The 27714-nt window shown below is 45.2% G+C and overlaps 1 protein-coding gene and 1 long non-coding RNA gene across 2 annotated transcripts in view; one reads left to right on the top strand and one right to left on the bottom strand.

The window, feature by feature from the left end:
• Positions 1-27714, top strand: part of LOC135526222 (A disintegrin and metalloproteinase with thrombospondin motifs 2-like) — a 194847-nt gene that overhangs the window by 5417 nt on the left and 161716 nt on the right. The gene's annotated exons all lie outside the window — the stretch shown is intronic.
• LOC135526223 (uncharacterized) lies at positions 742-27193 on the bottom strand. The gene is made up of 3 exons (XR_010453267.1): positions 26937-27193; positions 1103-1269; positions 742-831 (listed from the first exon to the last, which is right to left on the bottom strand). It is a non-coding gene; the product is annotated as an uncharacterized LOC135526223 (long non-coding RNA).

The raw sequence follows: 27714 nt of genomic DNA, 5'->3' as shown, positions 1-27714 counted from the left end.
AGAGGAGAGGGGTGAAGGAAAAGACAGGGAGGGAGAAAAAGAGACAGAAGGGGAGCCAAAGCAGAGTGCAGAGAAACCAAGAGACAAGGAGAGAGACAGGGAGAGAAGAGAGAGAGAGGAGAGAGAGAGAGAATGAGAGCAAGGCTGGCGTGGAAAAATGAATGGTCTTTGAGGTGAATTGGTTTCTTGTGAAGAAAGCCTATGTGATCAACTGGTGAGGTCTTGTTGAGTAGTTGAGGAGAGGCGGCACAGTGGGGAAAAGGGCGTTGGAGATGGTGGTCATGTGGTGGTGGGGTAAAGGGAAAATTAAATTACAGCATGACTGTAGTATGCCCCTTCCGTCAGACTCCCCCACATGTGGGAGAGAATTTATTTTAGTGGAAGAATTTCAGTACAGAAATCATATCCTAAACTTACCTAACCTAGCCTCTTGGAATATTTTATACATCCGTGTGTGTGTGAATGTGTGTATGTGTGTGTGTGTGTGTTTATAAACCTCGTCCCACTAATGGCTTTCCCCCTGGCCTAGCATACTCGGTCAAAGCTAAAGAAGCTGTTCGAGGTGTGTGTGTGTCATTCTCTGCTCTCCTGTATGCATTAGAAAGACAGCCAGGCTGGAGAAAGAGAGAGCATGTGTGTTTGTGTTTGGGGATTTTTCTGTAGCAGAGGGAGAGAGAGAGAGAGCAAAAGATAGAAAGAGAGAGAGAGAGAGAGAGAGAGAGAGAGAGATGTGTGGAATGTACAGTAGAGTGTGTTAGCCCAGAGGAGAAGAGAGGAAAGGCAGTTCCTGCTGTTCTTCTGTATCCTGCCACCACTGTCCTCCTCCTCCTCCTGGCCCAGACCACAGACAGAGAGAGGGGGATAGGGGGAGGAGGAAGAGAAAGAGGAGGGACAGGGAGAGAGAGAGGAGGGAGGGAAAGGGAAAGGGGGAGAGAGGAGGGATAAACAGAGCGAGAAAGAGGTCTGTAATTAACTTGAACTGATTGCCTGATCCCAACACATGGACTGTACATAAGTTTGTACATATGTTTTGTACTGTAAACTATTAAATAAAATAGCGGTCTTCATAAAGACATAGATTCTCACAGCCATCTAAACTTACATTCCAGATGGACCAGGCTTGAGATAATCAGAGGGTGCAGCCAAAATATAGGGCGGCATTGTGTTGCCGTGGGAACATAGAGTCAGGCAGGTATACAGGTATGGATTCAGCCAATAGGAAGGCCCGGAGAGGGAGAGAGGGAGTACTTCATTGGCTGGAACTGGAAGCTGGGCAAAGAGCATAAAATCACATATAGAACTGATGATTTATGGGATCTCTATGTTCCCAGACCTTTCTCTAATGTACGTCTCAATCTAACAATCAGACAGATAGAAAGACAGATTGACAAAAAGATAGATGGGCGGTGGATGGCAGACCTGTCATCATCCCTGCTAACCTTTAGCAACAGGTGGGAGAACACCTGGACAGCAGAGACATGTATTACACCCATACACAAGTCGCACACACACACGCACGCACGCACGCACGCACACACACACACACACACACACACACACACACACACACACACACACACACACACACACACACACACACACACACACACGCACGCACGCACGCACACACACACACACACACACACACACACACACACACACACACACACACACACTCTCCAGCATATGGCAGATACAGTACATGCATGGTGAAACAAGTGTTGGGCTCAATTCAGAATTGATTTGAGAATGCCTCAAATTCTAATTCCATTGTTGAATTGGAATTTAATTTGCATTGAAGTAGTAAACAGGTTGTGATGACTTGAGTTCATTGTATTGAGAGCATGTATTTGCTGAATGAATATATAGTGCAATTTATTGGGCCACTTTTGTGTAAGGTTTTGCTGAAAGAGTTTACAGGTGAATAGTGTTTACAGTTATGGGAAATGTGAACACAGCCCTGTGTCCCCACCATCACACAATTACTGTTGTTTGTTCAGGAGCACAGCCCTGTGTCCCCACCATCACACAATTACTGTTGTTTGTACAGGAACACAGCCCTGTGTCCCCACCATCACACAATTACTGTTGTTTGTTCAGGAGCACAGCCCTGTGTCCCCACCATCACACAATTACTGTTGTTTGTACAGGAACACAGCCCTGTGTCCCCACCATCACACAATTACTGTTGTTTGTTCAGGAGCACAGCCCTGTGTCCCCACCATCACACAATTACTGTTGTTTGTACAGGAACACAGCCCTGTGTCCCCACCATCACACAATTACTGTTGTTTGTACAGGAACACAGCCCTGTGTCCCCACAGGCAACTACACATAGACAATAACTCACAAAGCCAAAATGGACAATGGCATCACACAATTACTGTTGTTTGTTCAGGAGCACAGCCCTGTGTCCCCACCATCACACAATTACTGTTGTTTGTACAGGAACACAGCCCTGTTGTCCCCACCATCACACAATTACTGTTGTTTGTTCAGGAACACAGCCCTGTGTCCCCACCATCACACAATTACTGTTGTTTGTACAGGAACACAGCCCTGTGTCCCCACCATCACACAATTACTGTTGTTTGTACAGGAACACAGCCCTGTGTCCCCACCATCACACAATTACTGTTGTTTGTACAGGAACACAGCCCTGTGTCCCCACCATCACACAATTACTGTTGTTTGTACAGGAACACAGCCCTGTGTCCCCACCATCACACAATTACTGTTGTTTGTACAAGAACACAGCCCTGTGTCCCCACCATCACACAATTACTGTTGTTTGTACAGGAACACAGTCCTGTGTCCCCACCATCACACAATTACTGTTGTTTGTACAGGAACACAGCCCTGTCCCACCATCACACAATTACTGTTGTTTGTACAGGAACACAGCCCTGTGTCCCCACCATCACACAATTACTGTTGTTTGTACAGGAACACAGCCCTGTGTCCCCACCATCACACAATTACTGTTGTTTGTACAAGAACATAGCCCTGTGTCCCCACCATCACACAATTACTGTTGTTTGTTCAGGAGCACAGCCCTGTGTCCCCACCATCACACAATTACTGTTGTTTGTTCAGGAGCACAGCCCTGTGTCCCCACCATCACACAATTACTGTTGTTTGTTCAGGAGCACAGCCCTGTGTCCCCACCATCACACAATTACTGTTGTTTGTACAGGAACACAGCCCTGTGTCCCCACCATCACACAATTACTGTTGTTTGTACACAGCCCTGTGTCCCCAACACACAATTACTGTTGTTTGTACAGGAACACAGCCCTGTGTCCCCACCATCACACAATTACTGTTGTTTGTACAGGAACACAGCCCTGTGTCCCCACCATCACACAATTACTGTTGTTTGTACAGGAACACAGCCCTGTGTCCCCACCATCACACAATTACTGTTGTTTGTACAGGAACACAGCCCTGTGTCCCCACCATCACACAATTACTGTTGTTTGTACAAGAACACAGCCCTGTGTCCCCACCATCACACAATTACTGTTGTTTGTACAGGAACACAGTCCTGTGTCCCCACCATCACACAATTACTGTTGTTTGTACAGGAACACAGCCCTGTGTCCCCACCATCACACAATTACTGTTGTTTGTACAGGAACACAGCCCTGTGTCCCCACCATCACACAATTACTGTTGTTTGTACAGGAACACAGCCCTGTGTCCCCACCATCACACAATTACTGTTGTTTGTACAAGAACATAGCCCTGTGTCCCCACCATCACACAATTACTGTTGTTGTTTACCCAATCTAAAAACATTCCATCATGTTGAAGGCTTAATCTATTGCCAGCATGGCTAGCTACAGTACGTTATAAAATATGATCTTACAGGGTTAGGCTTTCAAATGGCACTTCAGACAAAGAGATTGTCATTTTGATTGCGCATAGAATGGAGTCATGAGTGCATTCAAGCGTGTGTTCCGTGACTAATTTCCTTTGCAACATGTCAAACATTCTGTTCAGGACAACCCAGGGTATAACGCATGTCATCTTTGTAACGGTGGATCAAACACATTGATCATGAATGTTGATACTGTAAATAACACGGGTTTTCAAATATGGAAATGGTAAGTGCACATTTGGACTCGTGGGTGTGTGGTTTGCTGGTATGACATCAAAGTGGTATTTATATATTATGATCTTCAACAACTCATCTTTCAGAACACATTTCCCTCAGTCAGGCAGCAACAAATGTGCAAATGTAGCCTAATTCACTGGAGAGTTGGGGGCATCTTCTTGTCTTGCTCGCTTCTCAAGTTTATAACGGCTGTTATTCAAAACCCATGCAGCGCTGTGACGCAAAGCACCTAAGTTCCTATTAAGGTGCTTGTTAATGACACGGGATGACAGTGTCTGTGAGTGGAAAGGGCTACAATTAATGATAGAGAAAAACAAAACCCGTATGTGGATATTCTTAGTAGAGGTCGACCGATTAATCGGCATGGCTGATTAATTAGGGCCGATTTCAAGTTTTTATAACAATCGGTCATCTGCATTTTTGGATGCCGATTATGGCCAATTACATTGCAATCCACGAGGAAACTGCGTGGCAGGATGAGCACCTGTTACGCGAGTGCAGGAAGGAGCCAAGGTAAGTTGCTAGCTAACATTACATTTATCTTATAAAAAACAATCAATCTTCACATAATCACTAGTTAACATGATATTACTAGGTTAACTAGCTTGTCCTGCATTGCATGTAATCAATGCGGTGCCTGTTAATTTATCAGCTAATCACAGCATACTTCGCTAAACGGGGGATGATTTAACAAAAGCGCATTCGCGAAAAAAGCACAATCGTTGCACGAATGTACTTAACCATAAACATCAATGCCTTTCTAAAAATCAATACACAGAAGTACACTGCTCAAAAAATAAAGGGAACACTAAAGTAACACATCCTAGATCTGAATGAATGAAATATTCTTATTAAATACTTTTTTCTTTGCATAGTTGAATGTGCTGACAACAAAATCACACAAAAATTATCGATGGAAATCAAATTTATCAACCCATGGAAGTCTGGATTTGGAGTCACACTCAAAATTAAAGTGGAAAACCACACTACAGGCTATCCAACTTTGATGTAATGTCCTTAAAACAAGCAAAAATGAGGCTCGGTAGTGTGTGTGGCCTCCACGTGCCTGTATGACCTCCCTACAACACTTGGGCATGCTCCTGATGAGGTTGCAGATGGTCTCCTGAGGGATCTCCTCCCAGACCTGGACTAAAGCATCCGCCAACTCCTGGACAGTCTGTGGTGCAACATGGCGTTGGTGGATGGGAGCGAGACATGATGTCCCAGATGTGCTCAATGGTTTCAGGTCTGGGGAATGGGCGGGCCAGTCCATAGCATCAATGCCTTCCTCTTGAAGGAAGGCACATGAGGTCTAGCATTGTCTTGCATTAGGAGGAACCCAGGGCCAACCGCACCAGCATATGGTCTCACAAGGGGGTCTGAGGATCTCATCTCGGTACCTAATGGCAGTCAGGCTACCTCTGGCGAGCACATGGAGGGCTGTGCGGCCCCCCAAAGAACTGCCACCCCACACCATGACTGACCCACCGCCAAACCGGTCATGCTGGAGGATGTTGCAGGCAGCAGAACGTTCTCCACGGCGTCTCCAGACTTTGTCACGTCTGTCACATGTGCTCAGTGTGAACCTGCTTACATCTGTGAAAAGCACAGGGCGCCAGTGGCGAATTTGCCAATCTTGGTGTTTTCTGGCAAATGCCAAACGTCCTGCACGGTGTTGGGCTGTAAGCACAACCCCCACCTGTGGACGGCGGGCCCTCATACCACCCTCATGGAGTTTGTTTCTGACTGTTTGAGAAGACACATGCACATTTGTTGCTTGCTGGAGGTCATTTTGCAGGGGTCTGGCAGTGCTCCTCCTGCTCCTCCTTGCACAAAGGCGGAGGTAGCGGTACTGCTGCTGGGTTGTTGCCCTCATACGGCCTCCTCCACGTCTCCAGATGTACTGGCCTGTCTCCTGGTAGAGCCTCCAAGCTATGGACACTACGCTGACAGACACAGCAAACCTTCTTGCCACAGCTCGCATTGATGTGCCATCCTGGATGAGCTGCACTACCTGAGCAACTTGTGTGGGTTGTAGACTCCATCTCATGCTACCACTAGAGTGAAAGCACCGCCAGCATTCAAAAGTGACCAAAACATCAGCCAGGAAGCATAGGAACTGAGAAGTGGTCTGTGGTCACCACCTGCAGAACCACTCCTTTATTGGGGGTGTCTTGCTAATTGCCTATAATTTCCACCTGTTGTCTATTCCATTTGCACAACAGCATGTGAAATTTATTGTCAATCAGTGTTGCTTCCTAAGTGGACAGTTTGATTTCACAGAAGTGTGATTGACTTAGAGTTACATTGTGTTGTTTAAGTGTTCCCTTTATTTTTTTGAGCAGTGTATATTGTTTTAAACCTATATATTTAGTTAAAAGAAATTCATGTTAACAGGCAATATTAACTAGGGAAATTGTGTCACTTCTCTTGCGTTCATTGCACCCAGAGTTAGGGTATATGCAACAGCGAACTAATTTGCCAGAATTGTGCATAATTACGAAATAACATTGAAGGTTGTGCAATGTAACAGCAATATTTAGACTTACGGTTGCTGCCGTTCGATAAAATACGGAACGGTTCCGTATTTGACTGAAATTATAGTTTTCGGATTTGACCATATTAATGACCAACTGTGTTTATTATATTATAATTTAGTCTACGATTCGATAGCGCAGTCTGACTGAGCGGTGGTAGGCGGCAGCAGGCTCGTAAGCATTCATTCACCCTTAACTGCATTTGCCAGCAGCTCTTAGCAATGCTTGCTTCACAGCACTGTTTATGACTTCAAGCCTATCAACTCAAGAGATTAGGCTGGCAATACTAAAGTGCCTATTAGAACATCCAAAAGTCAAAGGTACTGTTGAAGTAGGAGGTTTACATACACTTAGGTTGGAGTCATTAAAACTAGTTTTTCAACCACTCCACAACATTCTTGCTAACAAACTACAGTTTTGTGCATGACACAAGTAATTTGTCCAACAATTGTTTACAGACAGATTATTTCACTTATAATTCACGGTATCACATTTCCAGAGGGTTAGAGGTTTACATACACTAAGTTGACTGTGCCTTTTAACAGCTTGGAAAATTCCAGTTAATTATGTCATGGCTTTAGAAGCTTCTGATAGGCTAATTGATATAATTTGAGTCAATTGGAGGTGTTCCTGTGGATGTATTTCAAGGAAAACCTTCAAACTCAGTGCCTCTTTGCTTGACATCATGGGAAAATCAAAAGAAATCAGCCAAGACAAGTTTGGTTCATCCTTGGGAGAAATTTCCAAACGCCTGAAGGTTTCACGTTCATCTGGACAAACAATAGTACACAAGTATAAACACCATGGGACCACACAGCCGTCATACCACTCAGGAAGGAGACGCGTTCTGTTTCCTAGAGATGAACGTACTTTGGTGAGAAAAGTGCAAATCAATCCCAGAACAACAGTAAAGGACCTTGTGAATATGTTGGAGGAAGCAGGTACAAAGTATCTATATCCACAGTAAAACGAGTCCTATATCGACATAACCTGAAAGGCCGCTCAGTAAGGAAGAAGCCACTGCTCCAAAACCACCATAAAATAGCCAGACTACTGGTTTGCAACTGCACATGGGGACAATAATCATACTTTTTGGAGAAATGTCCTCTGGTCTGATGAAACAAAAATAGAACTGTTTGTCCATAATAACCATCGTTATGTTAGGAGGGAAAAGGGGGAGGCTTACAAGCTGTGAACCGTGAAACACGGGGGTGGCAGCATCATGTTGTGGGGGAGATTTGCTGCAAGAGGGACTGGTGCACTTCACAAAATAGATGGCATCATGAGGCACGAAAATTATGTGGATATATTGAAGCAACATCTCAAGACATCAGTCAGGATGTTAAAGCTTGGTCGCAAATGGGTCTTCCAAATGGACAATGACCCCAAGCATACTTCCAAAGTTGTTGCAAAATGCCTTAAGGACAACAAAGTCAAGGTATTGGAGTGGCCATCACAAAGCCCTGACCTCAATCCAATAGAAAATGTGTGGGCAGAGCTGAGAAAGCGTATGCGAGCAAGGAGACCTACAAACCTGACTCAGTTACACCAGCTCTGTCCGGAGGAATGGGCCAAAATTCACCAAACCTTTTGTGGAAGGCTACCCAAAATGTTTGACCCAAGTTAACCAATTTAAAGGCGATGCTACCAAATACTAATTGAGTGTATGTAAACTTCTGACCAACTGGGAATGTGATGAAAGATATAAAAGCTTAAATAAATCATTCTCTCTACTATTATTCTGACAATTCACATTCTTAAAATGAAGTGGTGATCCTAACTGACCTAAAACAGGCAATTTTTACTTGGATTAAATGACAGGAATAGTGAAAAACTGAGTTTAAATGCATTTGGCTAAGGTGTATGTAAACTTCCAACTTCAACTTTATATGAAATACAAATGGTATAGAGAGAAATAGTCGATGCGTCATAATTCCTATAATAACTAAAACCTAAAACTTATTAACTGGGAATATTGAAGAACTGGGATATTGAACCACCAGCTTTCATTTGTTCTCATGTTCTGAGCAAGGAACTTAAACGTTAGCTTTTTTACATGGCACATATTGCACTTTTACTTTCTTCTCCAACACTGTGTTTTTGCATTATTTAAACCAAATTTAGCATGTTTCAGTATTTATTTAAGGCAAAATATATTTTTTTATGTATTATATTAAGTTTAAATAAAATAGTTCATTGTTCATTCAGTTTTGTTGTAATTGCCATTATTGCAAATATATATAAATATATATATATATATATATATATATATATATATATATATATATATATATATAAAGAAATCTGCCTATTTAATCGGTACTGGCTTTTTTTGGTCCCCCAATAATCGGTATCGGTATCAGCGTTGAAAAATCATAATCGGTCGACCTCTAATTCTTAGTTATTATATTTCCTTAATCACTTCAATTCTGTTCCCAAAATGGGGAAAATGCTACATTTCCCAGCGTGCATTAGTTTAACCTTCAAGTTGTTCCTCAAGTTGCCTGAGGCCCTCAAAAAGAAGCCCATAAAATTAATTGGTTGACGCCTGCATATGCGGAGTTCGGCACAAGACGACCATTATACCCGATTATGTATTTCTGTGAACGTGCTTAGCTAGCCAACATCGCCACGATATCACCTACAAGTTTGATCTGGGATTTCTATTGGAGACACAGTTTTAGCCTATCTTCATACTCTTACATCTTTGACTAAGGTTTCCAGAGAAACATATATCCTTTGGTATCTGGAAGTGTGACCTATCAGATTCAATAAAACTCATGTTCTGTGACTGAGTGGGATTTCTCTGAATTGCACGGAATTAAATTCCACTTCCTATCACTCAAACTCAAATTCTATATCCTGTGGGGTGTGGCCAATTCAATTCGAATTTCAACTAAATTCCAAAATTCTGAGTTGAGAGATGTATGGTGATCAGAGAGTGTTTCCCTCACTCTTTAATCTTTTCTCTCCCTCGCCTGTAGTCATGGTTATGAGTGACAGGTGCTGTCTGTTGCCTAGACGCCCCTGCTCTTTTTAAAATCTCTCTCTCTCTTTCTGTTTCCCCCTCCTGCACCCCCATCTCTCTCCTCCCCTTCCCTCTCTTGTTCTCTCTCCATCTTCCACCTCTGTTTCTCACTCCTTACCCCCCCTTTCCCTTGGCCACTAGCGGTAGAGACAGGGGGACAGCCCTCCTAATGATGCTATTAAAAGTGCCAGGGAGAGGAGAGGCACTGCTTTTGTTTCTCGACACCCACATATTCAGGCCTAGATTACATCCCTCACTGAGAGAGAGAGAGAGAGAGAGAGAGAGAGAGAGAGAGAGAGAGAGAGAGAGAGAGAGAGAGAGAGAGAGAGAGAGACAGAGACAGAGACAGAGACAGAGGCAGAGACAGGCAGGCTGACAGACAGAGAGACAGACAGAGATGGACAGAGAGACAGACAGACAGACAGACAGACAGACAGACAGACAGACCGATAGGTCCACATGGCTCCTTTAGCAGGCTGTCTTCTCTTGTTTTAGTCCTGTTCTATTCCCTAGTTAAGAGTTGCTCACACAAGTGGGGTTGTAGGGGAAGGGTGTTGCTCTCTTTCTCCTTTCTATGGAGGATGAACTGTTATGTTAGAAGCAGCACAGTGGGTTGTTGATAACATAACGAGATGTTCGGTACAGGTGCTGCGTTTCATAGCCCGTAGGTTCTGAGGTTGTCTGTCTGTGTGTGTGTGTGTGTGTGTGTGTGTGTGTGTGTGTGTGTGTGTGTGTGTGTGTGTGTGTGTGTGTGTGTGTGTGTGTGTGTGTGTGTGTGTGTGTGTGTGTGTGTGTGTGTGTGTGTGTGTGTGTGTGTGTGTGTGTGTGTGTGTGTATGTGTGAGTATGTATGTTATTAGTGCACAGCATGAGCTGCCAGATGCTCATGTTATTTTGGTATTTGCGTTGAAAATACTATTTTATTACCACCTCGGAATTCAGAAACAAGCGCAAAAGCGAAAGGCATTTACAGGTGTTCCAAATGGATGGTTCTAGATCCGATCGGATTTGCCAAGGCCCCAAACAATAGCTTTTAGCATTTTGTGATGTTACTCTTAGATGCTCTAAAAGTTGTGGTTACACATTCATTCACAGTGCTTTCTCACTATTCTTACCAGTTAAATGCGATGCCTCTATATGTCTATAAATACAATCTGCCAGGCTGTCATTCTAAATAAGAGTTTGTTCTAATTTGAACCTGTCTTGTAAAATAAAGGTGTGTGGGGACTTTTGCCTGTTTCTCCAGCTTTGCCTTTTGCCTCCAGCACCTTCACAAATCATCTTTGGTTGTGTGGTCGATTCTGCCTATTGTGGTCAAATAAATGTAAAATAAATGTATAAATGGTTAGCTATGGAGTATTCTATATTTAGTTCCGTAGGATGACACATTCTCCTGGACGGCTGTGCCTATCACGGTCACTCTTGTTGCCGTGTAACAGAGGAGAGATACTCTACACTACAGTTTATACAGAGCTACTGTACTGTACAGTCCTCCCCATCCCGCTCTAGTATCACATGTCAGCTGAGGACTTAATCATCTCAGTTTACAGCCAGGCCAGTCACATCAGGCAGGCATGGCAGTGTTGAGGCTGGGGCCTGATGATCACAATAATAAACTCTTACTAAGTGAAAATGACATGGCCATTTACCCCAGACAGCCCTGTAACACACAGTCATTACATCTAAATTACATAGCCATAGAAAACCATTCAGCCAGCCAAGAAGTGGCGTGCGGTGTGGGGGCTTGGGCCTCTCTATAGGCCTCTCTATAGTGTGTTTTTCATTTACCCACTGAGCCCGTGTCAGACGATGAGAAGCTCTTCACTGTAATCAGCTGAAATTGAAATGATGACATCAATTACAGAGCATCACCACAGCTGTTATTGACCCCGGTCGTCCCTGAGTGGTGGAGAGAGGAGGGGCCGCAGGGGCTGCAGGGAGAGTAGGGTGTGGGAGCACTGAGGCTGGCTGGATACGAAAGCGAGAAAGAGAGAGAGACTCTGATTGCAGATTCCATCCTGCAGCGTACCACACTCAAACACACAATTACTAAATCTAGGGCTAATATCAAGCAGCCAGCCGGTAGGGACGCTCTCACAGAGGTACGCCACTGCTACGGTATCCAGCTCAGAGCACAGCAGACTTTTAACACAGCTGTGATTACTGCCTGCCTCTCACTTACTGGACTTAACCTATTTCTCTCTCTCTCTCTCTCTCTCTCGCTCTCTCTCTCTCTCTCTCTCTCTCTCTCGCATGACGTAATAATGTACATATTGCCAAAGCGATATGAAGTGATTAATTTACAATATTAATATAATTAAAATAATAATAATCTAGATTGTCAACGGGACAATCAGTAACAACAATAATGAAGGGTACCCTACAATGGACAATAACAATAACAATGGCATAGTTGACATGTGCAGGTTGGTCTGTCAGACATTGTCCCCCATTTTATGCCAGGCAGCAATGCAGTGTGCTGCCAACCCACGTGTCTGTCCGTCCGTCCGTCACTCTCTCTCTCTCTCTCTCTCAAATTCAAGCTGCTTTATTGCATGAAAAACATTGTGTCAATATTTCCAAAGCAACAATGTATACAATATACATTGTTATAAAATTATAAACAGTTACAAATAATAATATAAAATGGTAGTAAATAATAATACAAAATGAAATACAAAAATAACAACAATATACTCTCTCTCTCTCTCTCTCTTTTTCTCTCTCTCCCTCTCCCTCTCTCTCTCTCACTCTCTCTTTCTCTCACTGTCTCTCTCTCTCTCTCGCTATCTCTATGTGATCCCGTCGTCTCCCTATCACTCTCTCTCTCTCTTCCATTCAAAAACTGCTGGCACAGTGTGCTGGGAGAATCTGAGCGTGAGGTATAGGGTTCCCCAAAGAAAATGTATCTGTGATGCACAATGAGGACAGTGGTGTGATCTGGACATGGAACAATGGAATGTATATGTGATGTCACAATGAGGACAGTGGTGTGATCTGGACATGGAACAATGGAATGTATATGTGATGTCACAATGAGGACAGTGGTGTGATCTGGACATGGAACAATGGAATGTATATGTGATGTCACAATGAAGACAGTGGTGTGATCTGGACATGGAACAATGGAATGTATATGTGATGTCACAATGAGGACAGTGGTGTGATCTGGACATGGAACAATGGAATGTATATGTGCCATCCTAAAGGCCAAAAGAAGAACAGTTTTTAACATGTCACAATGAGCACAGAATCTTGCTGAGATGTCACAAAAACCCCTGATCAATTTGTTTTAATACATTCAGGCACATTTCCTTGGAAGCTGTATAAGCAACAGTCAGCTTGGCAGTCAATCAATCCATCAGTCCTCAGGCCATGGGGGCCACGTAGCTAATTGATGCTAGCGACATCAGCATTTTCAGACAGACGGGCAGAAAGGAGAGGGACGCGTTTTCTAGACCAGCACTAGAACAGGAAGAGACATCCTCTTAACAAGCCTCCTGTCTGTCTGTCTGTCTGTCTGTCTGTCTGTCTGTCTGTCTGTCTGTCATTCCCACCAGCACCGTCTCTCCTGTGAACGAGGTGGTAGCTGCTTTACCTCAGAGCTGAGGGACAGGTGTCTTTGTACTCGCAAACCCTCTGTAGTCTGGAGTTTTCCCAGAGCCCTTTGTGTAGGGGTTGTGTTTGTAATCTTCACAAACAGAATACATAAGAGCGGGAGGGAGAGAGGCAGGGAAAGAGCAGAATAAAGAAGGGGGGAATCTCTATGTACCCAACCAGAGCATCAACAACAACAACAACAACAACATTACTGGCACCACCTGCTCATAACACAGTTAGAAAGGAATGCTTGTGTAACTCCTATCTCTTTCTCATTGATCAACAGTGCACTGCTTAACCATTAGTATCTCTTTAGTTGGATAGTATGACAGACATAAACCCTTATGGTGGAACAAACTCCCTCACGACGCCAGGACAGCGGAGTCAATCACCACAATCACCACCTTCCGGAGACACCTGAAACCCCACCTCTTCAAGGAATACCTAGGATAGGATAAGTAATCCTTCTCACCACCCCCCCCCCCCCCTTAATGATTTAGATGCACTATTGTAAAGTGGCTGTTCCACTGGATGTCAGAAGGTGAATTCACCAATTTGTAAGTCGCTCTGGATAAGAGCGTCTGCTAAATGACTTAAATGTAAATGTAAATGTTATTGGCCCCTGTCTAGGAAGGCTCCCTCAAGCTGAAGAGGTGGGGTGGACCAATAATCCCTTCAGCACAGGGAACGTGTATATTTCCCGGGGAGTATCGTTAGATCCTTCTCCTTTCCGGTCTCACTAAATAGGGATGGTGGAAGTGCATTTGAAAGTATGTGTATATTTTGTCAAATGTGTCCTATTTGTTGTTCCCTTTAGTCGGTTGAATGTTTTGGGTATCTGTTGCCTGGGAGTTTGCTGTCTGTGTATCCGTCTGGTCTTTCTATCTGTCTATCGCTCTGTCTGAGAGAGGAGGATGCAGCCAGGCATTGAAGTACCAGATATCACACTCTATTACACACATCCTACTGGCCACCCCTCAGAGCCTGGTTCCTCTCTAGGTTTCTACCTAGGTTCCTGTCTTGCTAGGGAGTTTCGTCTAGCCACCGTGCTTCTACATCTGCATTGCTGGCTCTCTGTGGGATTCTGTATATTTGATCCACACCCTGATTTGATCCACACCCTTTTCCTCCATAGTATGTGGCCCAATTTTTGGGGGGGTTTCAAATATATCCGTTTGAATTGGATTAGGGTACTTCCAAATGTGTTCTTTTGGGGATCTTTGATTTTGAAGGGAGGAGGCCTGTCTCTCTATGACGATGCATAGTGGCTGCTGTCTGATACTTAGATGTTTGTGACTGATAGCCTGTCGAACTGTACAGTACGAGGGAGCTTTAGAAATGACTTGTAATGACAATGACGCAGAAAGTATCATAATCCCCTATCGGAGCTACTTTAAATTGATGGCGTTGCTGTAAGATGACCTTGCCATCAGTACCTTGTATGAATCCATGTCTGGCTAAAATCCCATTGAGGCATCACTGTTACACTCACACCTTGACTCAAGGCCAGGACATTAGCGCCTTATCATCGGTCACAGTGGTAGGCCTTCATCTGCTGTACAGTAGCAAGAGGAGAGAAAGAAATGGCGAGAAATACAATTGTAGAGTGAGTTTAGACGACAGGATAGAAATCGAATGCTGGCGTGTTCGTGTGTGTTTACATGTCTACATGGCATGTGTGCCGTCCCCGATACCCCCACAGTGCGATGTGTCAGGTCAGCTCACGAGTGTGTGTGTGTGGGTGTGTGTGTGATGTCATCAGAGCGCAGGACAGAGTGTATGCTTCGCCGGCTCCTCTTACTCCTCGTGGAAACAGGACATCTGAGACAGGGAAAGTGGAGGGAGAATAAAGGGAAAGTGGAGGGAGAATAAAGGGAAAGTGGAGGGAGAATAAAGGGAATGTGGAGGGAGAATAAAGGGAAAGTGGAGGGAGAATAAAGGGAAAGTGGAGGGAGAATAAAGGGAAAGTGGAGGGAGAATAAAGGGAAAGTGGAGGGAGAATAAAGGGAAAGCGGAGGGAGAATAAAGGGAAAGTGGAGGGAGAATAAAGGGAGAGTGGAGGGAGAATAAAGGGAAAGTGGAGGGAGAATGAAGGGAAAGTGGAGGGAGAATAAAGGGAAAGTGGAGGGAGAATAAAGGGAAAGCGGAGGGAGAATAAAGGGAAAGTGGAAGGAGAATAAAGGGAGAGTGGAGGGAGAATAAAGGGAAAGTGGAGGGAGAATAATGGGAAAGTGGAGGGAGAATAAAGGGAAAGTGGAGGGAGAGATGGTGAAAGGGAGAGAGGTGGAGACATTGTCCTTGCGTCTAAAAGATCAATACGTCAAATAGTATTATGACTCTTGTTACCCCCCCCCAGAAACTGTAGATCTATAGAGTATACACACCACCCACACTCATGCACATTGATTTTTTTTTTTGACGATGTGGTCTGAAAATATTGCTCTGCAACACAGAGAGAAATGATTTCTCCGTTTCTAATCCTTTCTGTGTGACACACTGGGGAGAGGGGGACTTATTGTCAGCCTGTTTTGTTATCACCATAGTTAATCTCTAATCCTCTCTCTACCCCCTTTAGAGGCTCCACTAGCTCTGTGGTGTCCCTGTAATCCACAGTGTCCCTAACACTGTCCTGCTCTGACCAAGGGAACTGGACTGAGTGTAGGGCAAGGCCACTGCATTGAGACAGAAAGGGGTGGGTGGGGGGGAGAAGCCATGTTACAGTTGATATTAAAACAGTGTCAGTAGAGTTTGTTCCCCCCCCCCCCCATCCTCTTCCCTCCCTGTGGCAGCAGCTTGGAGGCAATAGCTAGCAGCAGCGGTTTTGTATGTTGACTTTGATGCCAATGCAATGTGACAGGACTTTCCTGAAGTATTTTTGCTCCTGTGTGAAAGCATGGAGTTAGTATCCGCCTCCTCCTATCTCCCTAACTCTGCCTTGGAAAAAAAAGCACTCTTGGCAAAAACCTTATTCACTTTTCCTCTGCATGTCTACCTTCCTATGCAGTAAACCTTTTTCTATCCATTTACTTATCTCTCTCTACCCTCTCTCTTTTCCAATCTGCTCTTTCTCCATCTCTTTCTTGCACTCAATAGTCTCTCTTTCTCTTCACCTCCCTCCCTAACTCTCTCACCAATGTTGACTTCTCCCCGGTGGGTGAGGCCTGTAGTCATGGTTTTGAGTGACAGAAGCTGTCTCGGGTCATTCTGTCATGTTGCCTAGCCATCCCTGCTCTTTTGTTTCCGACTCTCTCTTTCTCTCCATCTCTTCCTCCAACTCTCTGACACACACACTCTGTGCAATACAGCACAGAGGTCAAAGACCCAGCTGAGACACAAGCTGTTGCTGCCTGCCTGCCTGCCTGCCTGCCTGCCTGCCTGCCTGCCTGCCTGCTTGCCGTTACAGCGCCTGTCATATGTATTCACCCCCTTTGTATTTCATTACATTTTATTGGGTTACAAAGTGGGATTCAAATGGATTTAATTGTATTTTTATGTTGTCAAAGATCTACACAAAATACTCTGTAATGTCAAAGTGGAAGAAACATTCTCTATATATTAATAGAAAAGTTGTGTACAGCAGTAGTTATATAGGATGAGCCTTGACTAGAATACAGTTTATACAGTGCATTCAAAAAGTATTCAGACCCCTTCCCCTTTTCCACATTTTGTTACGCTACAGCCTTATTCTAAAATTGATTAAATATAGAATGTTCCTAATCGAGCTACACATAGTACCCTATAATCTCAAAATGCAAACATGTTTTTAGAATTCAGACCCTCTGCTATTAGACTCGAATTTGAGCTCAGGTGCATCCTGTTTCCATTGATCATCCTTGAGATGATTCCACCTGTGGTAATTTCAATTGATATGACATGATTTGGAAAGGCACACATCTGTCTATACAGTTGACAGTGCATGTCAGAGCAAAAACCAAGCTATGAGGTCGAAGCAATTGTCCGTAGAGCTCCGAGACAGAATTGTGTCGAGGCACAGATCTGGGCAAGGGTACCAACATTATTTTGCAGCATTGAAGGTCCCCAAGAACACAGTGGCTTCCGCCATTCTTAAATGAGCTGTCCGCCCAGCCAAACTGAGCAATCGGGGTTGAAGGGCCTTGGTTAGGGAGGTGGCCAAGAACCCAATGGTCACTCTGACAGAGCTCCACAGTTCCTCTGTGGAGATGGGGGAACCTTCCAGAAGGACAACCATGTATGCAGCACTACACCAATCAGGCCTTTATGGTAGATTGGCCAGACAGAAGCCACTCATCAGTAAAAGGCACATGACAGCCTGCTTGGAGTTTGCCAAAACGCACCTAAAGGACTCTCAGCCCATGAGAAACAAGATTGTCTGGTCTGATGAAACCAAGATTGAACTCTTTGGCCTGAATGCCAAGCGTCACATCTGGAAGAAACCTGGTACCAACCCTACGGTGAAGCATGGTCGTGGCAACATCATGCTGTGAGTATTTTTTCCAGTGGAAGGGACTGGGAGACTAGTCAGGATTGAGGGAAAGATGAACGGAGCAAAGTACAGAGAGATTCTTGATGAAAACCTGCTCCAGAGAACTCAGGACCTCATACTAGGGTGAAAGTTCACCTTCCAACAGGGCAACGACCCTAAGCACACAGCCAAGACAACACATGAGTGGCTTAGGGAGAAGTCTCTGAATGCACTTGTGTAGGCCAGTGAGAGCCCAGACTTGAACCTGATTGAACATCTCTGAAGAGACCTGAAAATAGCAGTGCAGCAATGCTCCCCATCCAACCTGACAGAGCTTGAGAGGATCTGCAGAGAAGAATGAAAGAAACTCCCAAAATACAGGTGTGCCAAGCTTGTAGCGTCATACCCAAGAAGACTCGAGGCTGTAATCACTGCAAAATGTGCTTCAACAAAGTATTGCGTAAAGGGTCTGAATACTTATGTAAATGTGATATTTCAGTTTTTTTTAATACATGTCTGTAACGTAACAAAATGCGGAAAATGTAAAATGGTCTGAATACTTTCCGAATGCACTGTACATATGAAGTGGGTAAAACAGCAGTATGTACAAATGTACATACATAAGGTAGAAGTCTTTAAGTTGCAGGGTAGAGTACCCGTGGTAGCCAGCTAGTAATACTGAATAAGTTCAGGGTAGGGTACTGGGTGGAGGGCGGCTAGCGGTGACTATTTAATAGTCTGTTTTTCAGTCTCTCTGCCTTTGATGCACCTGTACTAGACGGAATTGGTGTGAACAGGCCGTGGCTCGGGGTGGCTGAGGTTCATGATGATCTATTAGGCCTACCTGTGACACCGGGTACTGTAGATGTCCTGGAGGGCAGGCAGTGTGGCCCCAGGTGATGCGTTGGGACATCCGCTCCACCCTCTGGAGAGCCCTGCGGTTGCGGACGGTGCAATTGCCATACCAGGTAATGATACATCCCAACAGGATGCTCTCAACGGTGCATCTGTAGATATTCGTAAGGGTCTTAGGGGCGAATTTGGACCGTTACAGGCTCTCAGTTATGTGCACGCCGAGGAACTTGAAGCATTTCATCTTCTCCCCTGCGGCCCCGTCGATGTGGACGGGGGCATGCCCTCGCTGCTGTCTCCTGAAGTCCACAATCAGCTCCTTCGTTTTGTTAACATTGAGGGAGAGGATATCCCCCCCCCCCCCCCCACCGGGCCTTCACCTCCTCTCTGTCTCGTCAACTGTGTTGTAGGGTATTGTCTTGCTGAAAGGTGAATTCCTCTCCTAGTATCTGGTGGAAAGCAGACTGAAGCAGGTTTTCCTATAGAAGTGTACGTGTTCTTAGCCACCACCATGCTTGAAAATAAGGAGGCAGTTACTCGGTGATGTGTTGTGTTGGAGTTGCCCCAAACGTAAGGTTTTGCATTTATGCCAAAAAGTGTTTTCCTTTGCCATGTTTAGTTTTGCAGTATTACTTTAGTCCCTTGTTGCATGTTTTAGAATATTTCTTATTCTGTATATGTTTATTCTTCTTTTCACCCTGTCATTTAGGTAATTATTCCGGAGACACTTCAATGCGAGGGGCGGCAGGTAGCCTAGTGGTTAGAGTGTTGGGCCAGTAACCAAAAGGTTTCTAGATTGAATCCCCGAGCTGACAAGGTATAAATCTGTTGTTCTGCCCCTGAACAAGGCAGTTAACCTACTGTTCCTAGGCTGTTATTGTAAATAAGAATTTGTTCTTAACTGACTTGCCTTGTTAAATAATGGTTAATAAAAATGCTGTTGATCCATCCTCAGTTTTCTCCCATCACAGACAATGAACTCTAGCTGTTTTATAATCAACAATGGTGTAACGGTTTTCTTTATGCGAAGGAGAGTCGGACCAAAATGCGGCGTGGCTATTTAGATTCATGTTTAATAAAAAACAACTAAACACAAACACTACAAAACAAGAAACGTAACACGAAAACCGAAACAGCCTATACTGGTGCAAGGTAACACATAGACAGAAACAGGAACAATCACCCACGACACACTCAAAGAATATGGCTGCCTAAATATGGTTCCCAATCAGAGACAACGATAAACACCTGCCTCTGATTGAGAACCACTTCAGACAGCCATAGACTATGCTAGAAAACCCCATTAAGCCACAATCCCAATACCTACGAAAAACCCCAAGACAAAACACACCACATACAAAAAACCCATGTCACACCCTGGCCTGACCAAATAAAGAAAGAAAACACACCATATTAAGACCAGGGCGTGACAGAACCCCCCCCCCCCCCCAATGTGCGGACTCCCGGCCGCACACCTAAACCCATATGGGAGGGTCCGGGTGGGCGTCTGTCCACGGTGGCGGCTCCGGCGCGGGACGTGGACCCCACTCCAACAAAGTCTTAGTCCATCTTCCTCGCGTCCTTAGATAGGCGACCCTCGCCTAGTAGCCCTTACCAAGGACCCCACTGGACTGAGGGGCAGCTCGGGACTGAGGGGCGGCTCGGAACTGAGGGGTAGCTCGGGACTGAGGGGTAGCTCGGGACTGAGGGGTAGCTCGGGACTGAGGGGTAGCTCGGGACTGAGGGGAAGCTCGGCACTGAGAGGAAGCTCAGCACTGAGAGGAAGCTCAGCACTGAGAGGAAGCTCAGCACTGAGAGGAAGCTCAGGCAGGTAGTTGGCTCTGGCAGATCCTGGCTGGCTGGCGGTTCTGGCAGATCCTGGCTGACTGGCGGATCTGGAAGAGTCTGGCTGACTGCGGATCTGGAAGAGTCTGGCTGACTGGCGGATCCTGGCTGACTGGCGGCTCTGGAAGATCCTGGCTGACTGGCGGATCTGGAAGAGTCTGGCTGACTGGCGGGTCTAGAAGAGTCTGGCTGACTGGCGGGTCTGGAAGATCCTGGCTGACTGGCGGATCCTGGCAGACTGACGGCTCTGGCTGCTCCATGCTGACTGGCGGCTCTGGCTGCTCCATGCTGACTGGCGGCTCTGGCTGTTCCATGCTGTCTGGCGGCTCTGGCTGTTCCATGCTGACTGGCGGCTCTGGCTGCTCCATGCTGACTGGCGGCTCTGGCTGCTCCATGCTTTCTGACGGCTCTGGCTGCTCCTTGCAGACTGGCGGCTCTGGCGGCTCCACGCAGACTGGCAGCTCTGGCGGCTCCATGCAGACTGGCAGCTATGGCTGCTCCATGCAGACTGGCAACTCTGGCTGCTCCATGCAGACTGGCAGCTCTGGCTGCTCCATGCAGACTGGCAGCTCTGGCTGCTCCATGCAGACTGGCAGCTCTGGCTGCTCCAATGCCGACTGGCAGTTCTGGCTACTCCATGCAGACTTGCAGCTCTGGCAGCTCCTTGCAGACTGGCAGCTCCTTGCAGACTGGCAGCTCTGAACTGGCGGGAGACTCCGGCAGCGCTGTAGAGGAGGAAAGCTCTGGCAGCGCTAAACAGGCGGGAGACTCCGGCAGCGCTGTAGAGGAGGAAGGCTCTGGCAGCGCTAAACAGGTGGGAGACTCCGGCAGCGCTGGAGAGAAGGAAGGCTCTGGCAGCGCTGAACAGGTGGGAGACTCCGGCACCACTGGAGAGGAGGAAGGCTCTGGCAGCGCTGGAGAGGCGAGGCGCACTGTAGGCCTGATGCGTGGAGCTGGCACTGGTGGTACTGGGCCGAGGACACGCACAGGAAGCCTGGTGTGTGGAGGTGGTACTGGGTAGACCGGACCGTGCAGGCGCACTGGAGCTCTTGAGCACCGAGCCTGCCGAACCTTACCTGGTTGAATACTCCCGGTCGCCCTGCCAGTGCGGTGAGGTGGAATAGCCCGCACTGGGCTATGCAGGTGAACCGGGGACACCGTGCGCAAGGCTGGTGCCTTGTAAGCCCGCCCAAGGAGATGCACTGGGGACCAGATGCGTAGAGCCGGCTTCCATCCGCGACGCCGTGCTGCCTCCTCATACCAGCGCCTCTCCGCTTTCACCGCCTCCAGTTCTTCTTTTGGGCGGCGATATTCTCCAGGCTGTACCCGGGGTCCTTCACCATCCAACTCATCCTCCCATGTCCAGTCTTCCAAATAATCCAGCCTCTCCCACTGCTGCTGCTGCTGCCTGTTGTCACGCCGCTTGGTCCTGTTGTGTTGGGTGATTCTGTAACGGTTTTCTTTATGCGAAGGAGAGTCGGACCAAAATGCGGCATGGCTATTTAGATTCATGTTTAATAAAAAACAACTAAACACAAACACTACAAAACAAGAAACGTAACACGAAAACCGAAACAGCCTATACTGGTGCAAAGTAACACATAGACAGAAACAGGAACAATCACCCACGACACACTCAAAGAATATGGCTGCCTAAATATGGTTCCCAATCAGAGACAACGATAAACACCTGCCTCTGATTGAGAACCACTTCAGACAGCCATGGACTATGCTAGAAAACCCCACTAAGCCACAATCCCGATACCTACGAAAAACCCCAAGACAAAACCACCACATACAAAAAACCATGTCACACTCTGGCCTGACCAAATAAATAAAGGAAACACAAAATACTAAGACCAGGGCGTGACAAATGGCCTCATGGTGACAACCCTGAGCAGTTTCCTTCCTGTCATTCAGCTCAGTTCAGAAGGAAGACTGTATCTTTGATGTGTCTGGGTGGTTTAATACATCATCCACTGCATAATTATTCACTTGGCCATGCTTAAAGAGATAATAAATTGTCTGATTTTTACCCTTACCCATCTACCAAACACTGTCCTCCTCTATGAGGCTTTTAAAATACTCCCAGGTCTTTGCAGTTGAATCTGTGCTTGAAATGCAATGCTTGACTGAGGGACCTTACAGACGTTGTATGTATGGGAGACAGAAGAAGGGGTCGTCACTCAGAAATCAGGTCAACCCCTATGAGTCCATGCAAATTATTATGTGATTTGTTAAGCCACATTTTGCTCCTGAACTCATTTAGGCTGGCCTAAAAAAGGGGGTGTGAATACTTAAGCAACAACTACATTTTAGATATTACATTTTTATTCATCCTAAAAAAATATATAATTGTATTTTCACTTCTGAGTATTTCGTGTAGAGCAATGACAAAATAATCACAAGTACATCGATTGAAATCCCACTTCGTAACGCAACAAGCTGTCTGTGTGGGGGGTTAATACTTATGATACCCATTGTATATGCAAGCTAGTGCGTGTGTAAGAGAGAGGAGAGCAAACAGACAGGCAGGCAGACTGCTGGACAGAGAAATGGATGGACGGAGAGAAAGTCTACACACATCTTGCATAGTCTTCACATTTTGCTGCTTTCAGATTCAATCTAAAAAGAGATTACTTTTTTAAAATCCTACAGATCTACACAACCTAATCCGCATATTCAAAGTGAAAGATAGTAAGTACATTTGTATAAAAAAATATATATATATTAAAAATTTTGAAAAATGATATCTTGATTGCGTTTTGGCCTTTATAAATTTTATTTTGGCCTTAATTCAGATTACAACCGCTGAGTTATAGTTATTTGAAAACAAAAACTCCAAAATATAGTTTTTTTTTAAAGCAAGGCCCTTTAGACTAGTTGAATATCTGGAGCATCAGCATTTGTGGGTTCTTTTACAGGCTCAAAATGTCCAGAAACAAAGAAATTTCTTCTGAATCTCGTCAGTCTATTCTTGTTCTGAGAAATGATGGCTATTCCATCTCGTACAACGAGACGAACACTCAACACCTCTTGGAAAGCCATTCTGTTGTGTCTTTAGCATAAACATCTGTGTAAATGTCTTGCTAAAAAAAATGAAAAATATCCCAGGGTTCAGAAGACAGGCAAGTTTTCTTTTAACTTTTTACCTGGACTTTGCTCCTTTCATATTTATTTTGATCCTGACAAACTCCCCAGTCCCTGCAGATGACAAGCGTACCCATAACATGATGCTGCCACCACAATACTAGAAAAAACAGTACAGTACTTGAAACTGTAGTAGTTGTATTGGATATGACCCATATCTGTAGTTTTTAATTTAGGCCTAAAAGGCAATGTCTTTGCGGTGTTTGCATTGCAGTATTATGTAATGCCATTGTTGCAAATAGAATGGATGATTTGGAGTGGATTTCATCCCTTTGTCATACAGGCAAGTATTGTGGAGTGCAATGCAACGTTGTTGATCCATTTGTGTTTTCAATGATTGTGGTGGCAGCCAATTTGCAACAGATTTTCATGTGAATGTTCAAAAATGTGCGCAAAACAATATGTGCATTGTCCCATGTTGTCCCATGTTTCCATCAATCGGTCTTTTTGCGGAGAACAGGCTGTGCGTGATGACGTAGTGCATATACAAATAACCTTTACAGTTACATTTCCGTGTGCCGAATGAAAAAAAGGTTAAATGGGATTCAATTGCGTTTTCAACTCTACTGATGGTTTTGTCAGATTAAACTGTTGTGTTACTTTGCAAATGTGCCCATTCTAGTCTTGGGACATGCTCTCTAGCCAACAGCTCGCAGATACAGTGCGGGTATGCTTCCTACATTATTTGATTATTATGGATGAGGGCGATATCGTTTGTCTTTGTCAAATGGCAGCCACGCATCGATCATCATGTCAGCAGAATAAGACCATCAATATTTATTGGAAAGAAGCATCAAGCTCACCACTCTGTGAAGTTCATCGTAACTTATTTCATCTGTAGCCTAATAAACCACATGCATTCCTGAGTCGTAGTGTGAGGACCCCCAACAAATCGAACTTAATCCCTTTTTAGATGCAATTTGAATGCAGAAAAATGTGAAGACAATGCAAGGGGTGTGTAGACTTTCACTAGCGACTGTAATTCACTGTCGGACATAAGGGCTTACAGTAAATACCTGTATATTGAGTGTCTCTATATTTGACCTTATGAACCGTAAATACTGTGTATCTTAGCGCATATCACTGTAGCAGCTTCTGTGAGTCTTTGTTGTGCTCACTGAATATTTCTAAGGCTGTTATCAGTGTGTGTGGGAGCAGGCAGGGGAGCAGCGGTAGGCTAGGGAGGACAGGGGAGAGATGGGGGTAATTTGGTTAGGGGAGGTAACTATGAGAAATGGGTGGGGTGAAGGCAGACTTTTTGACACAGCAGCTTGCTGGAACTGGGTTGTGATGTATAACTGCATTACAGACAGTGCTGGACTGACCTGGCTGCACTACACACACCTGCACGCACGCACATACGCATGTGCTCACGTATGTGCACAGGCAGATACACACCTGCACACACACACACACAGTCTTGTGGGGACATACAATTTAGTCCCATTCAAAGTCCTATTTTCCTCAACCCCTAACCTTATTAACCCTAACCCGTACCCTAAACATAACCATAGCACCTAACCTTAACCATAAAACTAGCCCTAGCTCCTAACCCTAACCCTAATTCTAACCCTAACACTAACACTAACCTTAACCCTAAACGCCCTAGAAGTAGCATTTGACACTAGTTAGTCCCCAGTTAGTCAAATGCTTGTTTGTTTACTATTCTTGTGGAGACTCTTGGTCCCCACAAGTATGGTTAAACACGTCCACATGCACACACACACACACACACACACACACACACACACACACACACACACACACACACACACACACACACACACACACACACACACACACACACACACACACACACACACTTCTGTGATCTGAGTCCTGCTCACTATAAAAATTGTAAAAGTATCCTTTTGATATCTGAAATGATAGAATAGAATTCTAGAATATAAAATGGAAGTTAGTGTATGATATTCCCTGATGATATTCACTCTTTTCACTGAATAGCTGGATCAAGTAATTTTTTCTCCTCTCTCGGATATGATAGTGTAAGTGGCTTTTCTCAAAGCCCTTACATCGGCCGGCTATAGGCTGAGCCTGGATGGAGATGATTTCCTCCCAGACTGGGTGATTGTGTGAAACTGCAGCTGCTGACTTCAGCTCTCTGGCTCAGTAATTGGGGGCAATGGAAAAGCCTGGTGTTTCCCTGTAGATACAATCACACACACTCACCAGTTTGGCTTCGACATGCTGTGTGAATCATCAACTGTACTCTACTTTACGGCTGAACAGCAGGCTGTGTGTGTGTGTGTGTGTGTGTGTGTGTGTGTGTGTGTGTGTGTGTGTGTGTGTGTGTGTGTGTGTGTGTGTGTGTGTGTGTGTGTGTGTGTGTGTGTGTGTGTGTGTGTGTGTGTGTGTGTGTGTACTGTACCCTAGGATTCCCCTGCGAATCATTTTAACATGTCAGTCTTTCTTTTTGTCTACTGTGTGTGTTTTCTCTTAGGAGTCCCCTCTGTCTGTCTGTCTGTCTGTCTGTCTGTCTGTCTGTCTGTCTGTCTGTCTGTCTGTCTGTCTGTCTGCATGCATGCATGCATGCATGCATGTCTGTCGGTATGTCTGTCTGTGCATCAGAACAGGTTGTTTATCAACAGATCTTATATTAATTCTACCTTTTCCAATCCTTATCTTGTCTATTTGGCACAAAGCTACAAAACTGGTCCTGGACCAGTAGTTAAATAAACACACAGATCGCGGGACATAGAGACCAGCTATTACTGAGCTTGAGGCTGTGTCACCTCCTACCCTGTCCCCTTCCTGCACACCCACCACTATATACACCCCCACTACTACCCCCCTCCTCTGATCCTCCTCCCTTCACCTCTGTCTTCTTGATCCAAAGTGAGTTAATTAGAGGGTATTATGGGTAGAAGAGGATGTTTCTAATGGTGGATGTGTAGTCAAGGTCATGTCTTTAGGGGTCAATCCCACTCCCTCCTCTCCTCCTGCTGCTCAGTTACTCTCATTCCATCCTTCCTAATTTATTTAGCTTTCAAAGCACCAATGCTTTTGGTGCTCTGGTTGCTAGGTTAACTCCTGCCTCTCCTCTCTCTTTTTCTCACCTGAAGTATAGTGTCTGGGGGGGTGTCATTGAAGCCTTTGTGGAGAGGGGGGGGGGGTGTGCTGACTTGTGATATGGTTGATAAGGTTGCCAGTTATGGTGTGAAAAAACAAAATGGCCATTTACAGCACAACAATTTGTAGATCTAGTGTAGCGTGGGATGGGTGGGAGGAGGGGTGTCGCCCAGAGCAGCAGCAACAATTTAGTTTATTATAAACGCCAGATTAGAAACCGATTGTTTTCCTCCTCATTTTCCTTTCCCTCTCTCCCTTAACACCTTCTTACCTTTTTCATTCCTTTATTGATGATTCCTGATATTCCCGGCCCCCTTTCTTCCCTCTAAGGAGAATGTTCCAGGGACGTTCAGAACCTCGTACGCCTTGGCAGAGAGTGGGAGCATGCCTGGGAATATTCTCGCTCAATTTGTGCGAGTGGAGCGCTGCTGTGGCTGGGGGCTTCTCTTTGTCATGGTAACACACTGTTTTCACCTCGTCCTCCACCTAATGTATTCAAGCGTCTTTCTCGCTCTTCCACTCTCCCTCTCTTCCTCTCTCCTTCACACCACAAGAGGTAGAGCCCAGATTACTGAAACAGATTCTCTCACTCCCTACATATGTTAAAGGAAGAACACACACCAAGACAGGCTTATTGGATGCAGATGTTTACGTGGGAAAATGGTGTGTAGGGGAACTGAATGCAATGATGCGTTTCTTGTGAGAGGACACCTACAAGGTGGATAAAAACAGGGCGTGGTGCTTTGCCTCACAGGAAATAGCCATTTGACTTACAAAAAAAACAAATAAACATATTTTAGCCATAATACCCAAAGTAATATAGACCTTACAAATATGTAATAAACTACTACTCATAATAATAATAATAATAGTGAACATGCCCAATCACAGACTAACCCAGACGAACCCTGGCCAGGGTCTGGTTGGTTTCCGTGGCGATGGCGATAAAGATATGCTACATTCTGGTTGGTGTTGCCTGGGCGGTTGCCGTGGCGGCTGCTGTGGCGGTTGCCGTGGCGTGAGATAAAAGTGGAGGGTTGCCTTGGCGT

The sequence above is a fragment of the Oncorhynchus masou genome, chromosome 32 (genome assembly GCF_036934945.1).
Source record: "Oncorhynchus masou masou isolate Uvic2021 chromosome 32, UVic_Omas_1.1, whole genome shotgun sequence".
Lineage (NCBI taxonomy): Eukaryota > Metazoa > Chordata > Actinopteri > Salmoniformes > Salmonidae > Oncorhynchus > Oncorhynchus masou.
The sequence above is the reverse complement of the archived record's forward strand: the minus strand, read 5'-3'. Positions and strand labels throughout refer to the sequence as shown.